This window comes from Giraffa tippelskirchi, chromosome 4 (assembly GCF_054371585.1).
Source record: "Giraffa tippelskirchi isolate mGirTip1 chromosome 4, T2T-mGirTip1v1.2.pri, whole genome shotgun sequence".
Lineage (NCBI taxonomy): Eukaryota > Metazoa > Chordata > Mammalia > Artiodactyla > Giraffidae > Giraffa > Giraffa tippelskirchi.
Window position 1 is genome coordinate 180,096,388 of NC_137278.1, and position 12,562 is coordinate 180,108,949.

The following is a 12,562-nucleotide window of genomic DNA, read 5'->3' on the forward strand; positions in this document are numbered from 1 at the left end:
TTTATTATAGCTCTTTATGGTAAGTCAGGACCGCAGCAATACTACACATCTTTCTTTAATTTATAGAAATAGGATTGCATACTAGATGCAAAATTCCACAACAGCTTGTTTCTTCAACAGCACATAAGGAAAAATAAAAACCACTCCACACACTGTTTACTATTTTGGGTAGAGATGTTACTGAAACCTAACCAGCCCCAAATTCTTTTTACAAAGTAATGCTTTTTTCTCAGCTGCTCTATGAATCTTTAGATTTGAAAGAAAACTGAAAGCAATCTACCTTTGGATGTTGAGTTTTATGTTAATGTCTCAATGCATAACATTACACCTTTTAGGATTTTTGGATTTTATATACTTGTGTTTCACCCTATGAACGTAATATGTATCCCAGCAGCCTGCCTCTGACCATCTGAAAGCAAGCTCCCAATGAATGGTTTTCAAGTGTTCTATTTGAGAAATATTTGAAAAAGATGGCCTGATTCTATATTGATAATGGCATCAAAACTTTTTTTCCTTCTTTTTCTTTATTTTGCAGGATTTCTCATTTTTTCTTAGAAAAAGAACCAGACCAATGATTCTCAGTCTTTTCTCTCTGAGATAATCACATTCATCATAGACTCCTATGGGAACTAGCTGCAACTCCTACTCATGAAAGCACATGAGAATTCAAGTCAGCTTGAGAAGCATGTGCTCGAGATGACTCTGAACATGAATTAAATTTCTTAAAGCCAACTCAAGTATGAAATCTTTTAATATCAGTTACAAATGACTTATAGATATTCTCACAACTTAATCATCTCAACACCTTGCTTAGTTGACAGCTGCTTGCCTTGATGACGCCCTCACCAGCAAGCATTACTCAGTGTGGTAAAAGTAGACACATAACACTCCCCCACTATCCGGATGCGTGCACCTTCCCAGTCTCTCTCTCATTTTTTCAATCTTTTCATTAAAAAAATTTTTTTGGCTGTGCTGAATCTTTGTTGCAGTATATGAGCTTCTTATGATGTAGAGCACAGACTCTACAGCACGTGGGATCAATAGTTGTGGTGTACAGGCTCAGTTGCCCTGAGGCATGTGGGGGTCTTAGTTCCCCCACCAGGGATCGACCCTGAATCTCCTGTATTGGAAGGCGGATTATCAACCACTGGACCACCAGGAAAGTCCCTTCCCAGTCTTAACTAGACACAAAAGTGAAAGTGCTAGTTGCTCAGTCATAGCAAACTCTTTGTGACCACATGGAATGTTGCCCACCAGGCTCCTCTGTCCATGGAATTCTCCAGACAAGAATACTGGAGTGGATTGCCACTCCCTTCTCCAGGGGATCTTCCCAACCCGGGGATCAAACCCAGGTCTCCTGCATTGCAGGCAGGCTCTTTACTGTCCAAACTACCAGGAAGGCTTAACCAAGACATAGACTCTCGTATTTTCTTCATTTTTACCTCTGTTTTCTGAACTTCCATTTTTCAAACTCTATCAACAATCACATACACTTGTGTAGAATTTGTTCTTTGATTTATATATATATATATGATTTTTATGTAAATCACAACAAATTTTCACTTAGAAAATCAGATTGGTTATTGGTTCATTTTGATTTATTTTCATGAAACTGAATTTAGGCTAATAGGTATTCTAAATCATAAAGAGAAAACAAGAAATATTCAATTAGGTTCAAAGGTAGAGTACCTTCTCTCATCTAAAATCATGAGGAGAATTTGCATACCTCTCACGATTTTATCTATTAAACAACTTTTTGGGTTTTTTTACCTTTTAGAAAATGATATAAGCTGTATAACATTGTTAAGCCAGAAATAATTCAGTAGAGTGTCTATTAGTCCTTGTTTCTTGATGTAATAGCTGGTCTCAGGATGGTTTTCTGGAAATAAATATTTATTGTATTTTAGCGTATTTTTGTGGTTTGTCACCTTCTTACCATTATGACACATGTCTAAGTTCTTTTTGTTCTTTTACTCAACAGGTGTTTCTTGAGTGTCTCCTGCATGTTCTAGTGGTGGGAATTCAACATTGAACAGAACAGACACAAATCCTAGCTCATGTATAGCTTGGTTTCTAGTTGAGGGAAGGCAGACAGATGGTGATAAGTTCAATGGAGAAAAGAAGAGTAGATAAAGAGAAGAGAGACAGTTCTGGAGTAGAAGTTGCAGTTTTAAAGTAGGTGGTCAGGAACCTCGCTGAGGAAGTGGCATTTCAGCAAAGACCTAAAGGAAACAAGGGACAGGGTCATGGGGTGGTCAGAGGGGAGGAGCCTCCCGGGTGGTAGAAACAGCAAGTGCAAAAACCCTGAGGTGAGCACTTGCCGAGATGTCGAAGGAATAAGAGGAGGCCAGTGTGGCAACAAAAAAGGAGAAGGACACGCCTCTAGGAAGGTAAGGGGGTCTCTCGTGGGGCATGCTGAGGGCTCTGCTTTTCAATGACTTGAGAAGCTACTGGAGGTTTAGAATAGAGGAGTGACAAGATTTTCTTGCAACTGACTTGAACATCAGTGGGTGGAATACAATACGAATTTGAAGTCACTTAACTGATGACTTCGGAAGGTCAAAGTATTTTATGGGGCTAGGCTAAGATTTAATATCTGAGGAGTTTTATAGTTTGGGTGTTTTTTCAAAAATTTAGAGTGGAAGGAAAGAAGAAAAGAAGGAAGGAAGAGGGGAAAAAGGGAAAGAGGGAGGAGGAAAAAAGGGAAATAAGGAAGGAAGAGAAGGAGAGAGAGAGAAAGAAAGAAAAAGAAAGAAAGGAAGAAAGAAGAAGGGGAAAAAGTTAAGTATTGTTGAGACACTGAGAGTAGAAATTTTCATTTTAACAACATTATCCATACTCCTGACAAACCTGGTAAATTAAAACAATCTGGAGAATATATAGTGTGTTTATAGTCACAATAAATTGATGATAAATTCTTTGTTTTTGCTTACAACTTTCCTTCAAGCCAGGAAAAGCCCTGAGACTCTCTTTGTCAGTTAAACTGTCTGCCAAATACACAAAAATTATATTTGGAAATAATTCCTTTGGTGTCCCGGGAAGTTTAATTAATTGTTGTTTATAAAGTGCTTCAAAATCCTATGGAACACAAAACTGACCTAAAAACAAGAGTTTGCAATTATCACAAGGAAGTACATTATTTGGGGCATCTGTTTTACCTTTGCATATTACCTTAGTGATAATTTCTCCTACACACCATTACTAATGGAAGCCTTCTTTTCTTCTTTTTTTTTTTTGACTGTTGCCTGCCACGTGGGATCTCAGTTCCCCGACCAGGGATCAAACACCTGCCCCTTGCATTGGAAGTGCAGAATCTTAACCACTGGACTGCCAGGGAAGTCCGATGCCCTTTAATAGGGATTCAGAGAGCCTGTTCTGAGAAGTAAAAGAATAATTTTAGAAAAATTAACCATGGCGTTTGTCTCTATTTAATTTGATTCTGGTTTACCAGTAAAAATTTAGCAGTTCTTTCAAACAGTAGTTCTCAGAGTATATGGTTCAGGTACTCCTGGAGATTTGAGGACATTTTTAGGTGTCCCTCAAGGTGGTCAAATCTATATTCATAATAACACCAAGATGTTGTTTTCTTTTTTTACTTTCATTTCTCTTATGAGTGTATAGTGGAGTTTTTTAGATGCTATGTGTGATGTCTAAACAGAGAATCTGTCTAAAGTAGGTATGAAAATCTAGCTTCTATAAAGCCAGGCCTTTAAGAGATTTGCAAACATGTTAAAACAATGTTACTTTTCTCACTATTTTTAAAAACATGGTCATTTTCACTGGATATATGAAAAGACATATAATCTTCCACAGAGACTAGAATTTAGCTCCCCCCCAAAAAGTGTCTTGCTTCTATCATCTGAGGACATATAGATACTAAATTAGACACCTGGTCCCAAACGGTTAATGCCCCTAAACTCCAAAATGGTCAACTGATGTGCAAAGTAAAGCTCTGTTGAATGCACATTACCACAAATGGAAGGGAAGCAACTTACAACTTATCTAATAACTGTGATTAAGGAAGAGAGACAGAAACTAGGAAATCAAGCTTGTAGTCAATAAGTCATCCAATGAACACCTCTTTAAAAAAATACATCTAATTTCTGATTTTCTTAAAAACAAAACAAGCTTTCAGTGAAGTCCTATTGCCTTAGGTAGACAGAGTCAAAAGCAAGAGACTTAAATTAACTTGCCAAGACTTTACTTAGAGTGGATTATTATTAGTTCTTGTATTTTCTTTAGAGCAACCTAACAGCAAATCTTTATGATGTGACTACTATGCACTAAGTTCTCTCTGGGCATCGAGGATTCAGTGGTCTTTGGCTCATGACATTTATATTTCAGGGGAGGAAGAGACAAGCAAACAAATGACGGAGATAATTTCAGATATGAGTGTTAAGCAAAGGAATAGAACAAGCCACGGTGTTAGACAGGGATTAGTTGAAGGGCAGAAGTAAGGGAACAGGGTGGAGGGGTGCTGATTTGGGCAAGGTGTGGGGAAACCTCTCACTGAAGTGCTGTTAAGCTGACACCAGGAAGGCAGGCTGGGGCTCTCCGGCAGGAAAATGCAGGTATGAGGCCTCAGGGAGAGAATGAGGAAGAAAGAAGTGGCTAGTGTAGTTGGAGCCTAGCGAGGGGAAGGGTCTAAGGGTCGTGAGTGGTGTGATCTGAAAAAGGTAGAAACTACTTCAGGGCAGCAGAGGATGATATGGTTGAATGGCCTCACCAACTCAATGGACAAGAATGTGAGCAGGCTCCGGGAGGTAGGGAAGGACAGGGGAGGCTGGCGTGCTGCAGTCCATGGGGCTGCAAAGAGTCGGACACGACTTAGCGACTGAACAAAAACAACCCCATGAAATAGCTTGAAGGAGCTTGAATTTTACTCTGAGTGCAATGAGAGCTTGAGCTGGTCACACGATTCAGTTTACACTTTGAAAAGAATTAGTCTGGCTGCTCTGTTATGGGACTTGATTGCAGAGGAGCAACAATAGCAGCCAGGAGACCTGTTAGCAGTTGACTGTCCCCTGGGAAAGGGATGATGGATGGTGGCTTGGAGAACAGTGGTCACAGTGAGGAACAGGAGAAGCGGACAGATATGAGACAGATGTGCTGTTTGTTTACAAGAGTGTATAAAACTTGTCTGGCTCATCGGAGCTCAACAAACGGTAACCCTTATGTCACCATCCCACTGCTAAACATGAAGCTCCCGGAGATCACCAATTTGTTCTGGTTCACAAGACTGGAAATTCAGCCAGTGGCGCTAGTGGTAAAGAACCTGTCTGCCAATGCAGGAGACATAAGAGACTTGGGTTCCACCCCTGGGTCGGGAAGACCCCCTGAAGGAGGAAATGGCAACCTACTGCAGTATTCTTGCCTGGAGAATCCCATGGACAGAAAAGCCGGGCAGGCTGCGGTCCATGGGGTCACAAAGACTGAGTGAAGGGACTTAACACATATTATTCTCACCATACTGTTACATGATCCACAAAACGCCTTACCTGAGGTCTTTTTTTCTTCCAATCTTTTCTGCCTTTAGCTGCCATTCTAATCTTTCTCAAATGCTGCTTTCATCATGTTTACCTTGCTGATAAGAGTGTTATATGTATTATGTGGGTATTGAGTAATTGCAGTGAACTAGGCTTGTTTGGGTGGGTGAGGTCACACACCTAAGATAGCTTCTCGCCTCTGGGATTTTAGAATTTACTTGGGAAGACATGATTAACTCATATGACATAATAAAGAGAGAGATGAAAAAGAGATGGCATAATTAAGGAAGCTTTCAAATAGGAGGAAGGACTTGTGCTAGATCTTGAAAGAAAGAGAATTTTAGCAAAGAGAGAGGCAAAAAGATGCCTGGTGAAAAGAAAGGAGCAAAGACATAATATCCTAGCTTTGCGGCACAGAAGGGAGATTTTTTTTGAGGAAAAGAAGGCATCTGTTTTGGGAAAAGGCAGGGGACAAAATCTCAGGGCAGGATGGTGCTGGACCATGAGTCTTATCATAAGCTAGGAGCCAAAGATTTGGACTTGATGCAACTGGATATAGAGTTAATAAGGATTTATAAGCAAGAGTCAGTCTTAGTGAAGGCTTAACTGGGGCCAGCGATCATTTCCCCTCTCTAATTTTCTAAGGTAATGATCAGTCTTTATGTACTCATTAGGAACTTAGGTTGTAACTCTTTGCACTTTTAAAATATATAATCTGTTTGAGTGCAGCCTCTATGGAGTCGGTACCGAATATATGTTTGATGACGATGAAAGACATGTGTAAGGAAGATTCACTTGGCAACAGCATGTGACCTGAACAAAAAAGAAGAAAGCCAGGAGGTAAGGAAGCTGTTCTAGAAACATAGATGTGAAGGAAGAAATGTAGATGAGGCAGAGATGAGAAAAGACTAGGAAGTATCACTAAAAGGAGCTTGCAAGCAGAGAGGGGTAAGCATTAAAATTTCAAATCTCAGTGTTTTGAAGGATCATGACAGTGATCAAGTGTGAGGGAAAAAACTGAGAGAGGGAAGTAGCTTGGGGAAATAAGAGGGGAATCTGGGTTTTGACAGGCATTCAAGATGATTGGACATTCATTTAGAAATGATCTGAGAGGGACTTCCCTGGTTGTCCAGTGGTTAAGAATCCACCTTGCAGTGAGGGGGACTCAGATTTAATCCTTGGTCAGGGAATTAAGCTCCCACATGCCTCAGAGCAACTAAGTCCACGAGTTGCAACTACTGAGACTGCATGCCACAACTAGAGAGAGTCCAGGTGCCACAAGCAAAGAGCCTGCATGCACAAACTAAGATTCCGTGTGCTGCAGCTAAGACCGGGTGCAGCCAAATAAATAAACATATAAAAAAAGAAATGGTCTGAGAAGTTAGCTGGAGGAGATGAAGTGGCTGTGCAGAGACAAGGCAGAAGTTTTGTTATAACTCCATTCACTGCATAGAGCGGTACAATGTGATAGAGGATACAGAGTAAAATGGGGCAAGGACTTTGAGAAATTAACAACCTAGTGGAGAAAACAGAACGCCAAAAAGGAACACAAAGTCTGATGAAATAAGTGTCCTGAGGAGACTATGTGCGGGATAAGGGAAATAAATAGCACCTATTCAGGACTTCCCTGGTAATTTAGTAGATGGGGAATCTGCCTGCCAATGCAGAGGACATGGGTTTGATCCCTGGTCCAGGAAGACTTCACATACCCTGGAGCAACTAAGCCCGTGTGGCACAACTACTGAGCTAACACTCTAGAGCCCACGAGCAGTAACTACCGAGCCTGCGTGCTGCAACTCCTGAAGCCCATGTGCCCAGAGCCTGTGCTCCGCAACAAGAGAAGCCACTGTAACAAGAAGTCTGTGCACTGCAACAAAGAGTAGTCCCCGCTCACCACAACTGAAGAAAGCCCGTGCAAAGCAAACAAAGATCCAGAGCAGCCAAAAATAAATTAATGAATTTGAAAAGCCTATCTGCTGCTGCTGCTGCTGCTAAGTAGCTTCAGTGGTGTCCGACTCTGTGCGACCCCATAGACAGCAGCCCACCAGGCTCCCCCGTCCCTGGGATTCTCCAGGCAAGAACACTGGAGTGGGTTGCCATTTCCTTCTCCAATGCATGAAAGTGAAAAGTGAAAGTGAAGTCGATCAGTCGTGTCCGACTCTTAGCGACCCCATGGACTGCAGCCTACCAGGCTCCTCTGTCTGTGGGATTTTCCGGGCAAGAGTACTGTAGTGGGTTGCCATTGCCTTCTCCAAAAACCTATCTAAATAGCACCTATTCAGCAATACAAATTTCCCATCTGAGAAAACTGATGGAGGGTCCATGTAAACATCCATAGGTGACTCCTCTTGCTTAACTTTCCCTGCTCCATGTCCTGCTGCTTGGCCACCACTGTCTGGACCCAGGATTGGCACTCAAACAAAGGCAGTGGTCTCTAAGCAGGCATAAAGAAGACCAAGTCACCAATCAGGTAGCCCATCAGGAAAACTATGTCCCATAAAGGCCCATCCTAATGAATAATGAATGACAGATACATTCAGTTCCCCTCTCTTGGGATGTTTTAAACACAAGTTACACGGAGTGGTCACCAGAAACAGAGATGGCAGTACAGGCTGAGACTCTCTATGAAAAAGAAGCAGGGGGATGAGGATTTGAGAGAACGGCAAAATTAGTAGAGTATAGGCAATAGATGCTTGTTGAAGAGGGGCTGAGCAAGCAACCAGAGCCTATTTTGGATCACAAGAGCTGCAGTTCGTTCCTGGAACAAATGGGAGTTCTGGCTGATGATATGATACGATTTTCTAAAGCTTCCTAATTTTCTTTAAATAAACCCTCAGCGTTTGCAGTATTGTGGACATGTCCTGGCATTTTATATCTCGTAAGAGCCCAACTAACACAAGGATGTCCCTGTTGTTTTGGCTTTTGATTCTATCAGGGAGTACCCCATGAAGGAAAGGGTCAGTATGATCTTCACTGGGTGGCGGTGTTTAGTCACTAAGTTGTGTCCAGCTCTTGTGACCTCAGGGTCTATAGCCAACCGGGTTCCTCTGTTTATAGGATTTCCCAGGCAAGAAAACTGGAGTGGGTTGCCATTTCCTTCTCCAGGGGATCTTCCCAACCCAGGGATCAAACTCATGTCTTCTGCATTGGCAGGTGGATTCTTTACCCCTGAGCCACCAGGGAAGCCCATGATCTTCATTAAGAGCAAAATGATGTGAGTGTGTGCACATATGTAGGTGGCTGCCTGCCCAGGAGTGTATAACAGTAGAAGGTAGAAACTTCAGCTACCTCTTAGAGAAAGTCTGACAGCACAAAGTTTATATTAATACTTTTTGTCATTCCTTTTTTCTTGCTGCATCATTATCAGTGTGGGTCTGTGTGCTTGTCCTTGGGCAGGGAAAGAAACGCAGTCAGGGAGACTATGCAACTCAGGCAAAGAGAGCTAGCAGAAAGTGCAACTGCCAAGGAGAGAGGAATCTGAGTGTTTCTAGATCAGAGTTTCTCAACTTCAGAAATGAAGATTTCTGGTTCATCTTAGACCAGCTGAATGGGCTATCTGGATCAGGGGCCTAGGAACTTGCATTTTTGTAAATTTGCCCGGTGATTGATGGAATGCTTTCCTTTAAGACCCACTGCTCTAAGTCTTTTTCCAGTAGTCATGTATGGATGTGAGAGTTGGACGGTGAACAAAGCTGAGCGCCGAAGAATTGATGCTTTTGAACTGTGGTGTTGGAGAAGACTCTTGAGAGTCCCTGGGACTGCAAGAAGATCCAACCAGTCCATCCTAAAGGAGATCAGTCCTGGGTGTTCATTGGAAGGACTGATGTTGAAGCTGAAACTCCAATACTTTGGCCACCTCATTCGAAGAGTTGACTCATTGGAAAAGACCCTAATGCTGGGAAGGATTGGGGGCAGGAGGAGAAGGGGACAACAGAGGATGAGATGGCTGGATGGCATCACCGACTCGATGGACATGGGTTTGGGTAGACTCCGGGCGTTGGTGATGGACAGGGAGGCCTGGCATGCTGTGATTCATGGGGTCGCAAAGAGTCGGACACGACTGAGCGACTGAACTGAACTGAACTGCTCTAAATCTGGGCTTCCCAGGTGGTGCTAGTGGTAAAGAACCTACCTGCCAATGCAGGACACATAAAAGATGCAGGTTCGATCCCTGCGTTGGGAAGATCCCCTGGAGGAGGGCATGGCAACCCACTCCAGTATTCTTGCCTAGAGAATCCCATGGACAGAGGAGACCGGCAAGCTATAGTCCAGAGGGTCAAAAAGAGTCAGACACGACTGAAGGGACTTAACACACAAACTCTAAGTCCAGAGTCAAGAAAAGCATGTTGGGGAGGAGGTGGCTACTTAGGACCAATGGTAGAAAAGTTAGTCGTGCATATACTTACATTACAATAGGTGAAAAAAGTTAGGAGAGAGAAAATGTGTGAGGGGCAGGGATGTGGGGTGCACAGAACAGAGAGTGGGATGCAGGTCTGTCTTGGCAATCCCCAGCCTAGATGATAACTGAGACACGTGACGGATTACATTTCTGCTCATGCCAGAATTTTCATAGTCAGCATAGAAGTGCTATATAAAGCTTTTCCCTCTTCTATATTATAGTCCTTTTAAGATTTACGGAGCACCAGCTACAGGGAGAACACTGTGTTAGCAGCTGTCAGAGAAAACAAGAGTTTATCATGTACCTGAACTTGGACAAAATAAATCTGTAATTTACATTGAAGAGTGACTACAAAGCAACATAGAAATAAGTGCAAATTCATTCAGTAACAAAAACTCACTGTGTCCATCATGTGCAGACTTTCCTAGAATCCCCAGGGTGTGGTTTATCAGAAGGTGATGTGCGTGAGTTTAAAAGCAGATTTTGTAAGACTACAGAGACTTTGAGGTATTCTGTCCGAATAGATTCACACAGTTCAGAAGTAGGGTGACTTCAGTCATTCAACATTCCATGCACTTATTGAGTGCCTATTGTGTTTGTAGTGGTAAGTAAAACAGACAAAAATCCCTACCCTCATGGAGCTTATATTCTGATAGGAGAGAGACAAGAAAACAAAATAAATTATATGTTGTGTTAGAATCAGAGGTAAGTGCTCTGGTTCCTTGGTGGCTCAGACAGTAAAGAATCTGCCTGCAATGCAGGAGACCTGTGTTTGATCCCTGGGTTGGAAAGATCCCCTGGAGAAGGGAATGGCTACCCACTCTAGTGTTCCTGCCTGGAGAATTCCACAGACAGAGGAATGTCGTGGGCTACAGTCCATGGGGTCCCAAAGAGTCGGACATGACTGAGTGACTAACACTTAACAGAGATGCAATATCAGGTGATCTTTTGGGAAATTCATTAGAAGACATTTGAATGAAGATTTATAAGTGTCAAAGAAGGCTTTTTGGATATATTGTATTGTGCTTAGTCGCTCAGTCGCATCTGGCTCTTTGTGACCCCATGGACTGGAGCTCTCCAGGCTCCTCTGTCCTACTGTAGTGGATTGCCATGCCCTCCTCCAGGGGATATGCCCAACCCAGGGATCAAACCCAGCCACCTTATAGTGCCACCATGTAGTGTTCCCAATAGAGGCAGCAAAAATGCAAATTCCCTGAAGAAGCCTGCCTGCATTTTCAAAAAACAGCCAGGAACCAGCATGTATCTTTGGAAGTGAGGAAGACAGATTATATATTGGATAAGAGCTCAGAAAGGAAAGGGAGTAGGGGTGTCAAAGAATTTAAGGCCATGGAGGACCTGGAGAAGATGTTTGTTCTATGTTAAGCAGGATGGCAACCACTCTGAGCAGAACATGATCTGACATGAAGGATACTTCCTTTCAGCTGTGTGAACTTGGACCCAATTTGTAACCTATCTAAATTTGTTTCCTCCTCTGTAAACTAGAGAAAAGCATCTGACTTCATGAGGTTGTTGTGATGATTAAGAAAGATGATATGTGCATTTAGTATCTACCTGAACTAGGGCAGGCATATTCTTTTCCCTGCCCCGTTTCCTGTCTCTTCTCTTCTGCCTCTTCCACCTGGTACCAGGTGCCAGCAGACAAGAGGCAGGAAACAGCCTGGCAGAGTACAGCCCACATAAGGGGAAGGAAGAAAAGGGGGCAGCTAGTGTAAGGCCCAGACATACTAGTTGGGATTTAAAATAACTATTCGTGTTTTATGATGCGGATTAAAGGGGCAGAGCTACCAGTAGAGACTCAGATGGGTGGTCCTACTAGGTATAAGCGCGGGTCTGCCAGTCCTCAATTTTTAAAAACCTCCCCCAAACCTTGATAGATAGTTTATCAACGCAGACTCTGGGCATGCTAGAGTTATGTTTAATTGTTCCATTGTTTAACGTGCTAACTCCCCGAACGTTAACTGATTAATCTGTCTTCTAATTAATGTTTGAATGATTCTCCTCAGGTCTAGACTATTAAGGGCACTTCTATTTAAAAATAGTCTGTCGTCTGCTTGTGCTGTCAGGAGCCATAGGTATATCTGAGGTCGCCGTTTTGAGTGACCCGTGATGGCTTCGAAATATCCATAAAAATAACAACAGAAAACAACAGATCCGCCGCCCCCCGCCTCCGCCCCCGCTTAATTAGTGATGAAAGGTTTTGTCGCGTTTGTCTGGGCCTGGGGATAGCTCTCAGCCCCCGATTGTGGAGACTGGTAATCATCAAGGTGTGCTCAGAAAGCTCCGGGCTGGGGAACTGGCGGCCAGGTCTCTTCCGAGGTCCCCCAAGTCGCCTCCTACTTTGGGTGACTGCATGTTTATTTACTTGCAATAAATGATTGTAAATGAATGTACCCAAGTGCAGGCCGACCCCAGGGGTGGCGGGATTTTCGCAGCTCCGCCGTGTGGACCCGACAGCGGCGCGCGGGGCTGGCCTCGGGATCGCCGGTGTGCCGAGCCCGCGCCGGCCCGGGTCCGAGTCTGCGGCTCTTGGCCCGGCCCTGCGGCTGGAGCCTGGGGGCGGGCCCCGCGTGGATCCGCCGGCGCCCCCCCCCAACCCGCGCGCGCCGAGGCACCGCCCAGAGCCACCCCCCCTCCCACTACGCCGGCCGCGCGTCCC